Source organism: Pongo abelii, chromosome 12 (genome assembly GCF_028885655.2).
Source record: "Pongo abelii isolate AG06213 chromosome 12, NHGRI_mPonAbe1-v2.0_pri, whole genome shotgun sequence".
Taxonomy (NCBI): domain Eukaryota; kingdom Metazoa; phylum Chordata; class Mammalia; order Primates; family Hominidae; genus Pongo; species Pongo abelii.
This window is the reverse complement of record NC_071997.2, coordinates 92,964,908-92,986,004: the sequence shown is the minus strand read 5'-3', so window position 1 is coordinate 92,986,004 and position 21,097 is coordinate 92,964,908. Positions and strand designations below refer to the sequence as shown.

General features: G+C 40.7%; 1 protein-coding gene and 1 long non-coding RNA gene across 5 annotated transcripts in view; one reads left to right on the top strand and one right to left on the bottom strand.

Annotated features, from left to right (window-relative positions):
- LOC112132050 (uncharacterized) overlaps positions 1-8,086 on the top strand; it is a 221,541-nt gene extending 213,455 nt beyond the window's left edge. The window contains exons 7-8 of the long non-coding RNA XR_010136191.1: positions 6,600-6,728; positions 7,010-8,086. This is a non-coding gene — a long non-coding RNA (uncharacterized LOC112132050). The remainder of the gene's footprint in view (positions 1-6,599; positions 6,729-7,009) is intronic.
- Positions 8,087-17,246: 9,160 nt separating this feature from the next.
- The window catches only part of THUMPD2 (THUMP domain containing 2), a 123,143-nt gene continuing 119,292 nt past the window's right edge, over positions 17,247-21,097 (bottom strand). For 2 of the 4 annotated variants that reach the window (XR_008522162.2, XR_008522161.2), the window contains exon 12: positions 17,248-18,144. The gene's annotated coding sequence lies outside the window, so the exon portion shown is untranslated. Of the gene's footprint in view, positions 18,145-21,097 lie in introns of all 4 variants that reach the window. The other 2 variants (XR_008522160.2, XR_008522163.2) reach the window with 2 other exon arrangements.

The window sequence follows — 21,097 nt, the reverse complement described above, 5'->3', positions numbered from 1 at the left end:
CTCTACCAAAATTACAAAAATTAGCTGGGCGTGGTGGTGCGCACCTGTAGTCCCAGCTACTCAGGAGGCTGAGGCAGGACAATTGCTTGAACCCGGGAGGCGGAAGTTGCAATGAGCCGAGTTTGTGCCACTGCACTCCAGCCTGGGCAACGGAGTGAGACTCGGTCTCAAAAAAAAAAAAAAAAAAAAACGCAGTTAAGTATTACAAAACAAAGAAGGAGAAGAAACGCCATGAGTCTAGAGGTGAAATGATGGGTTTGCTGTCCAAAAGCACAGGTAGACAGAGGTACAAGGTTGAAACTGGGGCTGAAATGAATGGTTGGTGAACACAGAGTGCAGGCAGGGATGGAGCAGGGGGCAGGTGGCAGGGGGTGAATCTTGCAGGTCTTGTTACCCTTTTACAGGACAGTGAGTGGCACCTGTCAGACTGGATGCAGGACCTTAAAGTTTGCAACTGGCCCAGCTTATAGTCTGGTTCACTGTGCCCATGCCTATCCGCCCTTTGCTGCCAAGGCCCTAGCAGACCGCCTGCCTGCCAGAGTCTGGGCTCTGTCCCATTTTCAGTTTAATAGAATTGATGCTACTCAGTGCTCCCAGGACACATGGCATTGCTCTGTTTGGCTCTGGCCTGCTCTCAACAGAAGGGGGAAAGAAAAGAAGACTGCCAACAAGGCTATTTCCTTCCACTGCAGCCCCACTGTGCCTCCTGCTTCTTCTGAGTGACAAGCCTGAAAGATTCTGAGAATTTTTAAATTAAAATATTTTATGTTTTCTATCATAGAACATAAATAGTGGGGGGAAGAAAGCATCTCTAATTAAAGTCAGCAAGTGTTTATCAAATGTCTAGTACTTATCAACATTACTTACATCCCTAACCTTGTTATAAAGGTCACAGAGGCAAAAATAATATAAAATGTGGTTCCAGACTTTAAGGGCATATCCAGAAGTCACTATGACTTAAAATCATCTAATGCATATAGAACTGTAACTAATATTACAAAATGGCTCATGAGTTTAGATATTTCATGACTCAAATCATGCTGACTGAAACATAAACCACACAGAGAACATTTGTTTTAGCCTCACTTTCCAGCACCAGTCTTTAAAAGAATTATTTTTTTCAGCTTTATTGAGCTGTAATTGACAAGTCAGAATTGTACATATTCAAGGTGTGCAACTTGATGTTTTGATATATGCATACGTTGTGAAACGATTACCACAATGAAACTGCTAGCATGTCTATCACCTCACATAGTTGCCATATATAACAACTATGTTATAGAGTCTTTTTCTTTTTATTTGTTGTAAGAACACTTAAGATCTACCATTTTAGCAAATTTAAAGTGTACACTACAGTATTAAACACAGACATCATGATGTACATTAGATCCCCAGGACCCATTCATCTTGCCTAACTGAAACTTTATACCCTTTGACAAACATCTCCCTATTTCCTCCTCCTTCCCTCACCCTTGTGCCCTTGGCAACCACCATTTTACTCTCTGCTTCTGTGAGTTTTATTTTAGATTTCACAAACAGGTGAGAGCATGCAGTATTTGTCTTTCTGCATCTGGCTTATTTCACTTAGCATAATGTTTCCCAGGTTCATTCATGTTGCTGCAAATTTCCTTCTTTTTATAGTTGAATAATATTCCTTTATGTATGTATACACACACAATGGAATATATATATACACACACATATATGTACACATATATATACATATATACACACATATATACACACACATATATATTTATACACACACACATATGTATTTATACCACATTTTAAAAGAATTCTAACTTTAAACTCTTTCTATGAATCCTTGAATTTACAACTAGTGATAAAATCTTACACACACACACACACACACAAACATACACATGTTCTACCTTGAATTACTACCAAGTCAAAAAACCATAAAGCTGGCCAATGAATAGCTAATAAGTGGCTGAATGATCAGCCCATATATTCTTTGGCAAATTGGATCAAACCACAGAAAAGTAGTCTCAGATAAAGTGAACAATATAACATAATTTACTTTCTTATAGAGAGAGGTTCTGTTTAATTTTCATACCCCTGTGTCTGGTGTCCTTTCATGAAATACAGTAGTCTGCTTCTCAAAACTTCCCTGCTGGTGAAAGACATGCATTTTTTTAATGCACTCTTAATTTCTGGTATATAGGAATAAACTATGCCTCTGGGAAAGAAATGCATTGCATGGATACACTTTGTGAAGGTAAACACACAGAGGCATTCTGCTTTCTGTTAATTAATAATAGTGATGACAAGTTTTTATAGGAAACCAGTTTTGCTTTTGAACACCAGGGAGATCTTTGAGCATAAGAAATATTTCAATTTAGGAAAACTGTAGCACAGCCAAAAGTCCAAATGTAACAGGTGAATTACAGTTGGTCTAAAAAATTAGACACATTAGCAATTGGTCCATGAATGTTCAGTAAATACAACTAGATCCCTGAAAATATTTTCTCGAAGCTAAAGACAACTCTGAAAGTTGGGATTTGTTCCAGCATTTTCCCAGGAGTTGGAATTCAGATGCATGGGCTGGGACTGTGGGAGCTGAGAGATGCTAGAGTGGTGAGCAGCCCGCTGGGCAGAACCTTGCCTGGCTGGTGAGAGATTGATGTTCCCTGGTTCCAAATGGAGACCGAGTCTGACATATTTGCAGAGTGGAAGTTTGAGCTTCTCTTGTTTTTATTCATGACAAAGTCATTTATGAATGCACACTAACTGTGACATGACCTCACTGGTATATTTAAAGCAACGCTAGGCTGGTGGGGTCAAAAGTTCCATTGTACACACAGATGCGGCTTGTCAGCAGGAATGCGGAGTTTGGCAGGGTTAGAGGCAATGGATGTGAGGGCTGAGTCACCCTGCAGAGCATGCCAGATAACCCCTCCCCAACCCACACAATGGGTTCTATTCTAGTGCCATTCCTAACTGCACGATCTATACTGTATCTGTCTTGGACTTGTGTGCAATTGTCTGCATAGAGGCATAGCTAGTCACAAAAGAATGATGAAAATCAGAACAGTTACTTAAAGTGAAAACACCAAAGTCTGGGTTCTCTGAGCTCTCTCGCAGGTGTTTACTCTTTGACTTCTAGGAATCAGTTCCACAGAAATACTCAAGTGTCCACAAATACACACACACAAAGAAGTTAATTACAGCATGATATAGAAGAATGACAAATTGGCTGGGTGCAGTGGCTCACTTCTGTAATTCCAGCACTTTGGGAGGCTGAGGCAGGTGGGTCAGTTGAGCCCAGTTTTAGACCAGCCTGGGCAACGTGGCAAAACCCCATCTCTACAAAAAATACAGAAATTAGCCAGACATGGTGGTGCACATCTGTGGTTCCAGCTACTGGGGAGGCTGAGGTGGGAGGATCACCTGAGCCCAGATGGTTGAGACTGCAGTGAGCCATGATCAAGCGACTGCACTCCAGCCTGGGTGACAAAGTGAGACCCTGCCTCAAATAAATAAATAAATAAATAAAGACAAAGACAAATTGGAAACAACATAAATTGGAGGGGGTCATAAATTATGACAGGGGTCCCCAACCCCTAGGCCATGGACCAGTACTGGTCCGTGGCCTGTTAGGAACTGTCCATAGAGTAGGAGGTGAGCTGCGGGCAGGCCAGCATTACTGCCTGAGCTCCGCTTCCTGTCAGATCAGCGGCAGGCATTAGATTCTCACAGGAGCGTGAACCCTATTGTGAACTGCACACGCAAGGGATCTAGGTTGCACGCTCCTTATGAGAATCTAATAATGCCTAATGATCTGTCACTGTCTCCCATCACCTCCAGATGGTACTGTCTAGTTGCAGGAAAACAAGCTCAGGGCTCCCACTGATTCTACGTTATGGTGAGTATGAAATAATAATAGAAATAAAGTGCACAATAAATGTAATGTGTTTGAATCATCCTGAACCCCCGCCCCCTATCCTGTGTAAAAATTGTCTTCCACAAAACTGGTACCTAGTGTCAAAAAGGTGGGGAACTGATGAATTATGACACATTTTTGCAATGGAGTATTATGTAGCTGTGAAAAACAGCTAGGCAGCTTTATATGGATAAAAATGTCCATCACAGATTGCTAAGGGAAAACATCAAATGGCATATATATGTATATGTGTGCGTGTATATATAAAATCTCATTTCTGTGTTTTAAAAAACCATGTGTGTGAACCAGGGTTACAGTGTTACCTTTGGAAAGTAGAGTTGGACCAGGTAAAGAAGGACCAGCACTTTGTTTTTTGTTTTGTTTTGTTTTTGAGACAGAGTCTCGCTCTTGGCCCAGGATGGAGTGCAGTGCCGTGATCTTGGCTCACTGCAACCTCCGCCTCCCAGGTTCAAGTGATTCTCATGCCTCAGCCTTCCGAGTAGCTGGAATTGCAGGCAACGCCACCACACCTGGCTAATTTTTGTACTTTTAGTAGAGACAGGGATTCACCATGTTGGCCAGGCTGGTCTCGAACTCCTGACCTCAGGTGATCCGCCCACCTCGGCCTCCCAAAGTTCTGGGATTACAGGCATGAGCCATCGCACCCGGCCAGGACCAGCACTTTGGCTTTCTACATTTCTGTAGTACTAGAAAATTTGCAATTAATATATATTACTTCTGCAACTAAATATGCATTTGAAAAAAGGAGATTAAATAACTAAAAAGTTTCAGTCAAAATTCCCAGAGTAATCCTGGGATTACATAACAGCCAAAAAGCACAAATCCACAGCTAGAGACAGAGGTTCTATGGTAGCTCTAGGCTGTTGGATGAAACATTTCATCATCAAAGTATAAAGTCAAGTGTTGCTTAAAAACTGGGATATGTTCTGAGAAACGCATTGTTAGGCGATTTCACCCTTGTGCAAACACCGTAGAATGTACCTATCGAATGTAGTTGGTAAAGCCTACCACACACCTAGGCTATATGGTATAGCCTATTGTTGCTAGGCTATGAACCTGTAAGACATGTTACTCTACTGAATACAGTAGCCAATTGTAACCCAATGGTAACTATTTCAGTATCTAAACATAGAAAAGGTACAGTAAAAATATAATACTAACGATAAAAAATGGTACCTATATAGGGCACTTACCATGAATGGAGCTTGCAGGACTGGAAGTTGCTCTGGGTGAGTCGGTGAGGGAGTAGTGAGTGAGTGTGAAGACCTAAGATATTACTGTACACTACTGCAGACTTTATAGACTGTACACTTAGGTGACACTAAATTTATACAAAAATTTCTTCTTTAATAATAAATTAAACTTAGCTTACTGTAACTTTTTACTTTATCAACTTTTTAGAAAATGGTTTAACTTTTGTAATAACACTTGGCTTAAAACAAACACAAACACAAAGTACTTTTGTATAGCTGCGCAAAAGTACTTTCTTTCTTATATCCTTATTCTGGAAGCTTTTTTCTATAGATTTTTATTTTTTTAACTTGTTAAATTCTTTGTTAAAAACTAAGACACAAACACACACATTAGCCTAAGCCTACATAGCATCAGGATCATCAATATCGCTGTCTTCCACCTCCACATCTTGTCCCCCTGGAAGGTCTTCAGGGGCAGTAACAAGCATGGAGCTGTCACCTCCTATGATAACAATGCCTTCTTCTGGATACCTCCTGAAGGACCTGCCCGAGGCAGTTTTACAGTTAACTTGTTTTTTTGTTTGTTTTTTATATATAAGTAGAAGGAATACACTCCAAAATAAGGATAAAAAGTGTAGTAAGTACATAAACCAGTAACAGTCATTTAGTATCAAGTATTATGCGCTATACATAATTGTATGTGCTATACTTTAATACAAGTGACAGTGCAGTCAGTTTTCTTACACCATCATCACCACAAACACGGGAGTAATGGCTATGATGGCTACAAGCTCACTAGGTGACAGGAGTTTTTCAGCTCCATTATAATCTTATGGGACTACCTACATGCAGTCAATCATTGATCGAAATGTTATATGGTACATGACTGTATTTCTAGGATATGTGTTTTATCTTCTGAGAGAAGATGAGACTATTAAGTCCAAACTTTATTGGGCTGGCCCTTTTCTTCTATCAGTGTAATTGTACTACCAATAATGTGCTGTTATTCATTTCCTATTTTACAGCTTACAAAGCACTTTTCACACCTTGAATAATACTTACAACAAACCTGTAATGGGGTATCCTTATTTTCAGAAAAAGTAATTGAGGTTTAGGGAAGTTAGTTTATGTGCTCTAAATGACACAATTAGTTAGGGCAAAACTTCAGAAGGAGTCACATAGGGATTCTATCCCCAAGCAGGCCATTAATTCTAGGTAAATCACTGTTTTCTAGGTCTCAGGTTTCTCAACTATAAAACAGGGTGGCGAAGTGTTCTAACTATAAAAGTATACAGTTGTTTAAATGAAACTGAGTAGCCCCTCCCTACCCACCACCCTTCAATTAACTGTGGAACAATTCCCTGGATGTGGTTGAAGATATTTATGTTGTGTAGACATCCTTCTATTAGCATATTTAGGTGTAGGGTAAAAGGCTATCTACTGTGAATGGATTAAAAGGACAAATTCTGTTCTTACAGATTGGTTGGAAAGAACCCAAGGGGAGATGGGCACAGCATCCCTTCCTGGGCCTCTTCCTCAGGTGGCACGGGTGGGAAATCAGGAAGCTCTCAGACATGGAGCAACTCAGGTGATCATGGAACAGAGAGGTAAGGATTTTGCTTGAATTTAGAGGGATGGTTTTGTACAGATCTGGTTGGTACATAGTAACTCTAAATAAATATTTATAAAACAATTGGATTTGTCATGTGGCTGTTTGGCAATGGGTCAAAGTAAAACAAATTAACTTTTCTTATGACTGAGCTGTCACCTGAGTCTTATTATTAATACCATCTGTCAAACAACTGAATCCTAATCTTTAGTTAATCAACAAAATTTTAATGAGCCTACACCCATAGGGCCATGCTTTTTTTTTTTTTTTTTTTTTGAGACGGAGTCTCGCCCTGTCACCCAGGCTGGAGTGCAATTGTGCAATCTTGGCTCACTGCAACCTCTGCCTCCCCAGTTCAAGCGATTCTCCTGCCTCAGCCTCCAGAGTAAGTGGGATTACAGGCGCGTGCTGCCATGCCCGGGTAATTTTCTGTATCTTTAGTAGAGACGGGGTTTCACCATGTTGGCCAACCTGGTTTTGAACTCCTGATCTCAGGATCCATCCACCTCCACCTCCCAAAGTCCTGGGATTACAGGAATGAGCCACCGTGCCCGGCCAGGGTCATGCTTTAAGGTGTGGGTGTTTTTATTATTCAGGAGGTGACTGCCATTGAAAAGATGTCTTGTTACTCCACTTTCCAAGAGGAGGGGCCATGCCACACAGGGTCACAGCAGGGAGTGACAAGGTGGGTCAGGAGGCAGAGGGAGCAATGGAAAACCTGGGCCAGAGCCTTTATTTGTGGTTTCCATGAAGGAATGGGTGAGGCATGGTAAGCAGGCTAGTGTGAACACTTCCCATGGGCTCTGGGGTACAGGGGCTGTCTCTATCAGGTAGTCTGATACCTGGCCCTGGGTGGTTAGGATATAGTGGCTCCACCTGTGAGAGCCCAATAAAGGAGGTGAGTGGGGCCTGGGATCTGGATTGGTTGGTTTGCATATGAAGGACAGACATCCTTCACTATCTCTAGGAACTGGCCCAGCTCTGGGAGGGGCAGTCTCTCCAGGGTCAGCAAGGCCCCAGCTGTCAAAGCATCAGAATAAAAAGACATGCTTAATTCAGGCTGATATAAATTAGGTTAGGCTTAAAAGGAAGCACAGAATTGGCAAGTGGGAGTGCTAGGAAAAATCTGGATATATAACTTATCACTCTGTATAATGACATGTGTACCAACACATATTACACATCCGTTGTGGGTCATGGGTTTGGCATTAGTGAGTGGGGGAAAGGCTTTTATGTGTTTTACTAGGTTACCTTGTCATTTGAGATAGTGTGTTTCTTTAGATGGTTTTCCTGCAATTGAGCTATACAATTACCAGGTGACAGTGGGTTCATTAGCATGGTGTTTCTAGCCCCTCCTACGCCACCCCCATATGTATACATATATATTCTTGGTTGTTTAAAGGTAGCATTTCGTTACCCACCTGTTTTCAAGATACAGGGAGATAAATACAATCCTAATATTAGTACCACGGATTTCAACAAAAATATATCTTGAAAATATATTTATTATATTATTGCCTCTCCAACTCCCCAACACCAGCCCCTTCCCTGTTTAGTTAGAGAGAACAGTTCCTGAAAAATATATAAGTAAGCACACATATTTTATTTTTGTTCAAGAATGACATACATAGAGACATTATCAGAATCAATAGTTGTTTTTTCTTTTAGACAGTGTCATGCTCTGTCACCCAGGCTGGAGTATAGTGGCGCAATCTTGGCTCATTGCAACCTCGGCCTCCTGGGTTCAAGCAATTCTCCTGTTTCAGCCTCCCGAGTAGCTGGGACTACAGGCACATACCACCATGCCCAGCTAAGTTTTGTATTTTTAGTAGAGATGGGGTTTTACCATATTGGTCAGGCTGGTCTCGACTACCTGACCTTAGGTGATCCACTGGCCTTGGCTGCCCAAAGTGCTGGGATTACAGACGTGAGACACTGAGCCCAGCCCGAATCAATAGATTTGTTTGCTGTAATTCATGGTACCCTTAAGTGAGTATCTGAAAAATTAGCTCCCATATATGACTTAACGTTGACCTTGTTCTTACAGATGTATCATTTATAGAATGATAAATGCCACTGACTCTTCTCTTATACACACACCCACCTGGGCAGGCACAGGGCAAGTGACAGGTACCACCCATGCTCTGATCTCAGGCCAGCTGATGTAGAGCATGAGGGGATTGCACTGCTTCTTTGTCCATGGGCTGAGAATTTCCTTTCATGTGGGGCTGGCAAAGCAATGCTTATATATACAAACATGCTTTTTTTTTTTTTTTAAATACTTACACTCATTTGCCAGTTCACCCAGAGAAGCAACAGGTCTCAGGGCCAGAAGTTCTTTCTGCTGGAAGGGTCCAAATTAATCCTTTAGACATAGCTAATTCATTTCGTTCATGACCTCGTTCACTGCTGCATAACCACCCTTCCTCCAGACCTCTACCCTGATCTCCTCCCCAAGTGGTGCTAAGTAGTCACATGGAGCCCAATTTCTAATAACAAATGAAGTATTTTTTCCTTGTCATCACTCTAATAACAAGGGAAAGAAGCCTCCAAAACCAGAGCCATAGAGACTGGATCAGGCATAATTTAGCTTCTGTTGCACTCTTTGCTCTACATACCTAACCCCCAACTGTGTTCTTAACACCTTTCACTTTTATGGCACCAAAAATAAGAATATAAATATTATGCAGTTTCTCTTTCCTTTCTTTTTTTCTTTTTCTTTCTTTTTTTGGCCGTTTTTCTATAAAGTCTTCATTACCAGTCCACATTCCCCTGGATTTAATAACTGAGTCCCTTTTCTTTCTTCTAGTTAGACTTGATGTCTTTTCTTTCTTCTGTACAATAGTCCTCCTCTGGATCAATAATGGTTACCTGCTTTATAAGTAACTCTCAAAGACTTAGGTCCTTTTTCAGAGTCCAAAGGCAACCTCTGGGGTCTTGGTGGCTTGGGTTCAGGTAATGAGAGGAACAGCAACATATGCTTTATTCTGTTAAATGCCAGGTGAAAATCCATTCTGATTGAATTCAAAGTGAAGTTGAAAGAAAAATGTCTTCACAGAAACAACTCATGGTTTTGCACAAACCTGAATAACTCACTAGACATATCCTTCCTGTGACTGTAACAGACAGAATAATCTGCACTTGGGTTTCTCTGTTGCTTTCTAGAGCATCCACTATAGTAATTCTCACACCTTTCCAGTTTCTGCATGGCAGATAGAGCAGCACCTTGGGTAAGGGAGTGAGAGCTCAGGTAACATAAACACCCCAAGAGAAAGGCAGCCAATCTCTCAGGAGGACCAGCTCAGACCTTCATGCTCCAGCTGTTAAGAATGTTTATTTTCATGTCTTTTGTAATTCCATAGACCTTTGGAGCATTCTCAGAGGGACTAGGGTCAGGGAGGAGGGGAAACAGTGGTGAGAGCTTCAGGCTACCTGTCTGAACAAGGAAGTGGCTTAACCACTGTATTAGTTTCCAATTGCTGCTATATCCAATTACTACCAACTTACTGATTTTAAAAAAGATCGTTTATTATCTTACAGTTCTGTAGGTCAGAAGTCCAAAATTAGTCTTACTGGGCTAAAGTGTTAGCGAGGCCACGCTCCTTCTGGAGCCTCTTAGGGGGAATCCATTTCCATTTCCTTGCCTTTTTCACCTGCTGGAAGTTTTCACGAGCATTCCTTGGTTCACGGCCCGATTCCTCCATCTGCAAAGCCAACAAGGTTGCACCTCTCTGATTCTTTCTCTACTGTCACATTTCTCTCTTTCCCAGGCTGTAGCTGGGAAAGTTTCTCTGGTTTTAAGAGCTCACGTGATTAGATTGGAGCCACGTGAATAATGCAATGGGGAGAGGATACTCTCCCCATTTCAAGATTCTCAATCACAGCTGCAAAGTCCTTTTTGCCACTTCAAGTGACTTATTCATAAGTTGGGGAGGGGGAAGTCAATTATTCTGTCCTACCACAACCACAAAATTGATACCCTCACTGAGATGGAAAAAGGAAACTTCTACTTTGGACCTGATGTTGTGAGTGAGTCAGGAGGGCCACACCAGCTCAGGAGGCAGAGTTTCCAGGAGGCCCTGGTCAATGGTATGGAGAATTACAGGACCATCCAGAACTGGTAGAAGAGAAAGGGCTCCCGTGATATGACCCCTGAGGCCTGCAGCCTATTAGTGTCGAGAGAGAGGTTAAAGCAAGAATCAAGCTTCTTGGGTCTGAGGGGCAAATAGAAGGCAAACAAAAATAAATAAAATAGAATAAAAAATAAATATTAAAAAATATGTTTAAATAAAAATAAAACAAAAAATGTTAATTTTTGGAGAACTTCGGCAGCCAGAGGAGGGAGAGGAATCATTCTATAGCTTGAGAGGATGAGAAGATTAAAGGTTTTTTGTCTGTTTGTTTGTTTTGTTTTGTTTTTTACTTTAAGTTCCAGGATACAAGTGCAGAATGTGTAGGATTGTTACATAGGTATACATGTGCCATGGTGGTTTGCTGCACCTATCAACCCGTCATCTATGTTTTAAGCCCCACATGCATTAGCTATTTGTCCTAACGCTCTTCCTCCCCTTGCGCCCCCACCCTCTGACTGGCCCCTGTGTCTGTTGTTCCCCTCCCTGTGTCCATGTGTTGTTTTCATTGTTCAACCCCCACTTATGAGTGAGAACCTGTGGTGTTTGAAGTTTTTTTGAAGGTAGAGAAAACTCATGTGTGTTTGAAGAAGGGACATGGAGAAGAGACCAAAGTCACCCATAAAACTGAAATTAAGGTTTTAATGTGAATTTAAAAATTGTCATTATTAATATTATTATTGCTTGCCTGTAATAAAATTTCATGTGTCAGACTGATGTGATGTCAAATAAAGTAGAATTTTAAAAAATCCCATTACAGCTGAGGGTCCTTCTCACTTCTCATTTGTTTCATCATCATTGCTAGATTAATTCTTAATCACCCTTCTTCCATCATGTCATTCATGGCCTAAGATCTTGTGTTTCTCGTGTTATTCAAATCTTCTACAGTCTGAGTCTAATCAATATTTCCAAACTTAGCCTGAACTTTTTAATCACAAACCCTCCTGTCTGGCAGGACCTGGAAGCTCAATGTCTTGTGTACATACCTTGTTCATTACTATCTCTGAGTTCACATGGTTTTCCATTCCCCAAATACTCTTCTTGCTCTCCACCAATTTACTCATTTAGATATTTGAAAGCTTAAATTTCATTAATACTTTGGCTATCTCCATTTATAAGAGTCCTCCTTTCTTTGAACACATTAACATTTATTTTATTACTTTTTTAAAATTATACTTTAAGCTTTAGGGTACATGTTCACAACGTGCAGGTTTGTTACATATGTATACGTGTGCCATGGTGGTGTGCTGAACCCATTAACTCGTCATTTACATTAGGTATATCTCCTAATGCTATCCCTCCCCCGTCCCCCCACCCCACAACAGGCCCCGGTGTGTGATGTTCCCCTTCCTGTGTCCAAGTGTTCTCATTGTTCAATTCCCACCTGTGAGTGAGAACATGCAGTGTTTGGTTTTTTGTCCTTGCGATAGTTTGCTGAGAATGATGGTTTCCAGCTTCATCCATGTCCCTACAAAGGACATTAACTCATTATTTTTTATTGCTGCATAGTATTCCATGGTGTATATGTGCCACATTTTCTTAATCCAGTCTATCATTGTTGGACATTTGGGTTGGTTCCAAGTCTTTGCTATTGTGAATAGTGCCGCAATAAACATACGTGTGCATGTGTCTTGATAGCATTATGATTTATAATCCTTTGGGTATATACCCAGTAATGGGATGGCTGGGTCAAATGATATTTCTAGTTCTAGATCCCTGAGGAATGGCCACACTGACTTCCACAATGGTTGAACTAGTTTACAGTCCCACCAACAGTGTAAAAGTGTTCCTATTTATCCACATCCTCTCCAGCACCTGTTGTTTCCTGACTTTTTAATGATCGCCATTCTAACTGGTGTGAGATGGTATCTCACTGTGGTTTTGATTTGCATTTCTCTGATGGCCGTGATGATGAACATTTTTTCATGTGTCTTTTGGCTGCATAAATGTCTTCTTTTGAGAAGTGTCTGTTCATATCCTTTGCCCACTTTTTGATGGGGTTGTTTTTTTTTTCTTGTAAATTTGTTTGAGTTCATTGTAGATTCTGGATATTTGCCCTTTGTCAGATGAGTAAATTGCAAAAATTTTCTCCCATTTTGTAGGTTGCCTGTTCACTCTGATGGTAGTTTCTTTTGCTGTGCAGAAGCTCTTTAGTTGAATTAGATCCCATTTGTCAATTTTGGCTTTTGTTGCCATTGCTTTTGGTGTTTTAGACATGAGATCCTTGCCCATGCCTATGTCCTGAATGGTATTGCCTAGGTTTTCTTCTAGGGTTTTTATGGTTTTAGGTCTAACATTTAAGTCTTTAATCCATCTTGAATTAATTTTTGTATAAGGTGTAAGGAAGGGATCCAGTTTCAGCTTTCTCCATATGGCTAGCCAGTTTTCCCAGCACCATTTATTAAATAGGGAATCCTTTCCCCATTTCTTGTTTTTTCAGGTTTGTCAAAGATCAGATAGTTGTAGATACGTGGCATTATTTCTGAGGGCTCTGAACACATTAACATTTACTAAACATATTATAGGTCAGTAGATAACTTCTATAAGGTCCAATCATCATACCCACCCATCTTCCTGCAACGTCACTACATTCTCAGTTCTTTCCACTGTTACTGTGGATGAACTATGTGTGTGCCTACCTAAAACAACCTCTCCACTTATCTGCCATATCCCTTCCCCCCCTGCCCACTTACAGACTTTGCTCCAGGAAGTCTCCCTCTCTTTTTTTGTATCAATTTTTCCATCTCTCAATAATCATTCTCATCTGCATACAAATATACTGCTTCCCTCCTGTCCTCAGTAAAACAAACCCTCTCTTAATGCCACTTTCACCACTAGCTGTTACTCCTTCTTTTTCCCTTTATGACAAAACTCCTTGAAAGAGTTTTGCCTATACCCATTGCTATAACTTATTTCTTTCCATTCTCTCTTGAACTAATTCCAGACAAACATCCCCAGTGCGCTGATTAAACTGCTCTTATTAAGGACACTAAAGAGCCATGTTGCTAATCTAATGCTCAGTTACCAGTTCTCATCTTGCTTGCGTAATCAGCAACTTTGAGATGCTGGTGATTCTCTACTATTTGAAATACTTTCTTCCCTTGGCTCCCAGGATTCCACACTCTCTTACCTCTCTGGCCACTCCTTTTCAGTCTCTTTTGTTGGTTCCCATTGATCTCCTAGACCTCAGCACAAAGCAGTTTTCCATGTTCCTCTCCTTTATTCTATCAACACCCACCCCTGGATGACATCATTCAGTCTCATGGTTTAGGTCCCATCTATATGTTGATTATCATGCCTCTCAAATTTACATCTTTAATCTGAAACTCTCCTGTGAACTCTAGACTTGTATATCTTACTGCCCACTCAACATGTCCACTTGGATATCTAATAAATATCTCAATATCAGGAGCTCAGTGTGCCCCAGACTGAGCTGATATTGTCCCTGCCCCACCCTGTACTTTCCACAGTCTTCCCCATGTCTGTTGATGACAACTCCATCCAGTCCTTTTCTTTCTGTTTCACCACACACTACACGTCAGCTAATCCTATTGGTTCTACTTTCAATATCCATCCAGAAACCAACCACTTCTCACCACTCTACTTTTATGACTTGGTCCAAAACACTGTAATCTCTCTGTTAGGTGCACAAATAATAGTTAAGAGTGCAGGCCCTGGCGTCACACCATGAAGATTTGAATCCTGGAACTGCCACTTACTAAGAGTAGGATGTTGGGCAAGTTATTTGCCCTCTCTGAGCATCGGTTTCCTCATTTGTAAAATGGGGATAATAGTAACAACAGTATTACTGCTTCTAGTACTACTAATATTAATTGTTACAAGGATTAAATGAGAAAAATGTATAAACTGCTTAACAGTGCCTTGCAAATAGTATGTGATCCACACACATTTGCTATATACTATTATGCTATAAATCTATGAAAGCTTCATGACAATAGGTGGAAAATAGTAGGCAAGAAGATCAGAGAAATTGTGGAAATGGCCATTTTCCCAAGCATAAACCATCCAAATCTTTAAATACCCAAACTCACGCTGAACCCGGTTGGGAAATTTTTGTACCAACCCACTCTAACCTGTGTCTATTGCTTGGTATGTTGCTTTCTTTGTGCAGCTTTTACCTATAGATTTATAGAATAATAATCCATGGCTAACATTTCTAAATTATGTACTATTTGCTGTCATTGCTTCTCTTTCTTTTGTCTTGAGAAGAATTTCTACAGCTCCTCTTTTCCAAATTTTCATTCAGATCCTCAGACAGGCTTAGACCTGATCCTGCCTGTATGTGGGTTGGCCTCCCATTTTAGGATTTCATATCTAGTTTGCTGTCACTTCTACCTATTATAACATTCAAAAGGGGGCCCTATAAGAACTACAAACCACTGCTCAAGGAAATAAAAGGACACAAAGAAATGGAAAAACATTCCACCTCATGGATGGAAAGACTCAATATTGTGAAAACAGCCATAATGCCCAAAGTAATTTATAGATTCAATGTTATTCCCATCAAACTACCACTGACATTCTTCATAGAATTAGAAAAAAACTACTTTAAAATTCATAGGGAACAAAAAAGAGCCTGCATAGCCAAGACAATCCTAAGCAAAAAGAACAAAGCTGGAGACATCATGCTACCTGACTTCAAACTATACTACAAGGCTACAATAACCAAAACAGCATGGTACTGGCACCAAAACAGACATATAAACAAATGGAACAGAATAGAGACCTCAGAAATAAGACCACACATCTAAAACCAACTGATCTTCAACAAACCTGACAAAAACAAGCAGTGGGGAAAGTATTCCCTATTTAATAAATGGTGCTGGGAAAACTGGCTAGCCACATGCAGAAAGCCAAAACTGGACCCCTTCCTTACAACTTATACAAAAATTAATTCAAGATGGATTCAAGGCTTACATGTAAAACCCAAAACCATAAAACCCTAGAAGAAAACCTAGACAATACCATTCAGGACATAGGCATGGGCAAAGATTTTATGATGAAATTGCCAAAAGTAATTACAACAAAAGCTAAAATTGTCAAAAGAGATCTAATTAAACTAACCAGCTTCTGGCCAGGTGCAATGGCTCACGCCTGTAATCCCAGCACTTTGGGAGGTCGAGGTGGGCGGATCATGAGGTCAGGAGATTGAGACCAGCCTGGCCAACAGAGTGAAACCCCATCCTACTAAAAATATAAAAATTAGCTGGGTGCAGTGGCGTGTGCATGTAATCCCAGCTACTACAGAGGCTGAGGCACAAGAATCGCTTGAACCCAGGAGGCGGAGGTTGCAGTGAGCTGAGATCGTGCCACTGCACTCCAGCCCAGTGACAGAGTGAAAAACTATCTCAAAAAAAAAAAAAAAAAAAGAAACAAAACAAACAAAACTAACGAGCTTCTGTACAGAAAAAGAAACTATCATCAGAGCAAACAGGCAACCTACAGAATAGGAGAAAATTTTTGCAATCTACCCATCTGACAAAGGTCCAATATTCACAGTTTACAAGGAGCTTAAATAAATTTACAAGAAAAAAACAAACAATCCTGTCAAAAAGTGGGCAAAGGATATGAACAGACACTTCTCAAAAGAAGACATTTATGCAGGCAACAAATATATGAAAAAAAGCTCAACAGCACTCATCATTAGAGAAATGCAAATCAAAACACAATGAGATACCACCTCATGCTGCTCACAATGGTGATTATTAAAAAGTCAAGAAACAGCAGATGCTGGTGAGGCTGTGGAGAAACAGGAACACTTTTGGTGGGAATGCAAATTAGTTCAGCCATTGTGGAAGACAGTGTGGCGATTCCTCAAGGGTCCAGAACCAGAAATACCATTTGACCCAGCAATTCCATTACTTGGCATATAGCCAAAGGAATATAAATCATTCTCTTATAAAGATACATGCACACATATGTTCATTGCAGCACTATTCACAATAGCAAAGACATGGAACCAACCCAAATGGCCATCAATGATAGACTGGATAAAGAAAATGTGGTACGCATACACCATAGAATACTATGCATCCATAAAAAGGAATGAGATCATGTCCTTTGCAGGGATGTGGATGAAGCTGGAAGCCATCATCCTCAGCAAACTAACACAGGAACAGAAAACCAAACACCGCATGTTCTCATTCATAAGTGGGAGTTGAACAATGAGAACACATGGACACAGGGAGGGGAAAAACACTCATCAGGGCCTGTCAGGGGGTGGCGAGGAGAGGGAGAGCATCAGGACAAATAGCTAATGCATGTGGGGCTTAAAACCTCGGTGACAGGTTGATAAGCGCAGCAAACCACCAAGGCAAACATATGCCTGTGTAACAAACCTGCATGTTCTGCACATGTATCCTGGACTTAAAGTAAAAAAAAATGTAAACAAAAATAAAAATAAAAAAGGGGGCCCTATAAACCCAGTTAACACTGCAATGAGAGCCTTTGTAAATTCTCATTTTATTGACCAAAAGAACCTGGGCTTCTTGGCAAAAGTAGTTGATACAAAAAAGGTAAACTGCTGAGTGAGAATGAAAAAAGCAAGTAATTAAAACTACACCCACGAAATTCAGGACCAAAACAGCCAGACATCTTTCAGAAAAGGAAGTTGATAAATTAAAGAATTTCCCTAGATACCCAGAAAATAACCTTTTATATTTGGGATTCAACTTCAGTGTTTGAAACTCCAGGATTTTCTTTTGGTTAAATACAAGGATTCTTAGGAGGGAATCCCTTGCTGTTGTGATTTGGTTTCAGTGGGGTTCAGAAAGGCACATGGTGATTTGGCTGTAAAACACTAAGAGACACCTTCCCCACTGCCAACCCCCTCCCCAACTTGCCACTCATGTGATCTGAGGCTCTTGGTAACATGCAGGTTGCAGACACCAAATGAATTAGGCAGATGGAACTCATACGTCAAAGACACCTACTTGGATTCCTTTTTGGCCATTGGTGCATTTCCTGTCTTTCTTTTTTAATCAGACTCATAAATCTGACCTTGACAAGGTCCTGCCTCTCTATAGCATAGTTGGAGGTGAGATGGTAATATTTCCCGAAGCTTTCATTTTCTTCTCCACTTGAGTGACCATCAATGCCATGTGGCACCCATTCATTATAGGGCTCAGGTGCGGCTGTGAGGAGGCATGTGCCAAGTCCTGCCAAATTGGTTACTCCTTCCAAAAGAACAGGATGGTTCTCCAAACACTGCATATCAGATGATTACACTTCACAGTGCCCGATGAAATCCTGGCATGCCTAGAGCTGTAAGGAACACAACACATTGTTAGGTATTCTTCTGAGTATCTGGTTCATAATAGCTATTTACATACTGGCTAATGACTACCTGGATTCACATAATTTTTAAAGGGGTTTATCCAAATCGAGAATTGAAGACAAAATCAGAGTGGTCCAGAATAGTAACCTTGTGCTCTGAGGTGGCGACAAATGCCAATGGACTTGTGTTGAATTCTCCATTTTCGGGGATATCTGACTCAATGTTTATCTCCTGGTCGTGACAATGGAAATCTGGAATACTGACCCAGCTCATGTGGGCAAAGTATGGATTTCTCACCACTTGCGAAAAGTTGCCTTCTGGCTTTTAGCAGTTACATCTTTGCTAGTCTTTGGTCCTTCCTGAGTTTTTGCCATTTTCTCTCTGCCCTTCTTGGAAGCAGGCCGTCTCTTTTTCTCTTCTCAACCAGAGGCTGTCCACAGCTGGCTCAATGTCCCCTTGTGCTGCCAGGTCCCCTCCCCTCCTCCTTGGTTGGGGAGGGGAAGTTCCAGGCACTCCCTTTATTCTCCAAGCATGATTTGTACCCATAAAATGTGGTAGCTATGGGCAGTCTTTTTCCATAGCGGCCTTTCTATCTAGTCCATTTTAAAGACCTTGAGAAATGGAGATACCTTATTGTATTCTGGCAGCTTATTTCTGCTATTCACAAAACAGCATTAAACTCCTTTTATGGGCTCATAACAAAATAGCCTATTGAAAGAATATAATGGCCCTCGTGCTTTTGAATGCTCATCATTTCACTATTACTAAAGATGCTTTATGTTTTTAGGGGCCTGATGATAGGTCTTCATGCTTTTCATTAGGGCATAATCCTTGGGAGAGTAATGCTGTATACCACTTCCAGGACTGTGGCCTGCAAATGTGAGCAGTCACCAAATATTATTGTTGGAGCTGATAAATAAGAACAATGACAATAGCTGTCATTCATATATTGAGCTCTTTTTATAGGTCAGATTTTGCATTCTTTATATTGATAAGTGCTTTATATCCATTATGTGTTTGGATGCTCCTAACATTCTAAAGAAAGGTCTTATTATTCTTATCCCCATTTCACGGATGAGGAAATCAAGGCCTGAAGAAGCTAAGTACTCCCCCACTGTGCAAATCACACTAGAATTTAAATCCAAGTCTCTCTGATACCACATCCTAGACTCTATGTTGTACTGTCACTGTGTCATCATAGATTATTAGATTCCCCTGTCTTGGCTATGAGGACACATATTTTCTTAGTTTTCTCCCCATTTTCCTTCTCATGCTTTTTTGTGGTACCTCCTCCTCTAATGGAGATCTAAATGCTTGTGCCTCAGAGCCTGGATATTGACCTCTTAGTTTTTCTAGCTATACTTTCCCCTAAGCAATTTCATCAAGTCCCATGAGTTTAATTATCAGTATGCATATAGCACCTATGCGCTGATATAGCCAAAATCTAAATCTCTAGTCCAGATGCTTCCCTTACTCTCAGGTTCACACATCCAATTGCCTCTCCAACTGAGATTGGCAGCACCATTCAAGCACTCACACTAGAAATGTAGCATGGCTCTTGATCGCTTCTTTCCCTCATCTGCACTTACAGTAATTTTTAAAAATTCATTTTTATTTTTAACTTTTATTTTAGGTTTGGGGGTACATGTGCAGGTTTGTCATATAGGTAAACTCATGTCACGGGGTTTATTGTACGGATTATTTCATCACCTAGGTACTAAGCCTAGTACCCAACAGTTGCTTTTTCTGCTCCTCTCCCTCCTTCCATCCTCCCCACTCAAGTAAGCCCCAGTGTCTGTTGTTCCTTTCTTTGGGTCCATGAGTTCTCATCATTTGGCTACCACTTATAAGTGAGAACATGCAGTATTTGGTTTTCTGTTACTGCGTTAGTTTGCTAAGGATAATGGCCTCCAGTGCCATCCATGTAATTCTATGATTTTGACCTTTACTCATTTCTCTCTGCTTCCACTGCTGCCTCCTTAGTCCAAGTTACTAATATTTCTTGACTGCATGATTGCAATAGCTTCCTGACTGGCTTCCCTGCCTTCACACTTGCTACCCCCAGCTTCAATCCATTTTTCACATAGCTGTCTGAGTGACATCGCAAAACATTAATCCATGCCTCTCCCCTGCTTAAAACTCTTCAAAGTTTTTCTTTGGACTGAAGTCCAAACTCCATAGTTTGGCCTTCAAGGCCTGCATAATCTAGCATTGCATATTTCTGCGATTTCATCTCATACCGCCCCTTCCTCATTCACTACTCTCTAGGTCTCTTTGCAGTTCCTCAAAGCTCTTTCATGCCTCAGGACCCTTGCACTGGCTGTTCACTCTGCCTGGAATGCTCTTTCTCTGGCCCGTGGGTGCTCAATAATGTTAATGGAATAAATGAGTATAGATTGTTTCTCTTATTTGAATACTATAAATAACTAATGAGAAAAATAATGTGTCATTAACGTTTTAGCCATTTGTATTTATAACATTTAAATTATATGGTCTTAATATGATAGACCTATGGAATTTCTGAAGCATGTTTATGTGTTTACATGGATGGAGTAGGGAGGATAAGAGAGTGGGAGGAATGTATTTAGCACGTGATAACCATGAATCATACCTGTGAGATAGATGGTGATATCCCTATTTTTCAGAATTCAGGTGGTTTGGGAAATTAGGTCGCTGGCTAAGGGTGAACAGGTAGGAAGAAGTGGGCCTAGAATTTACATGTGGTTTGACCCCAGTACCCATGTGCATTCCCCAGATCCTGGTGCCTTTGAGCAGACACAGCAGAGAGAGAGAAGTTTGAAGGTAGAAAAGAGGAAAGACACCTGGAAATACTGGTTTTTTTGTTCATCTGGGCAGTATCACAGGTGGCTGTGAATCAGAGATACCGGATATCTTAGTTATATCTAATTCTGCCTTATTTGTCAAACATGGCCCAAATGA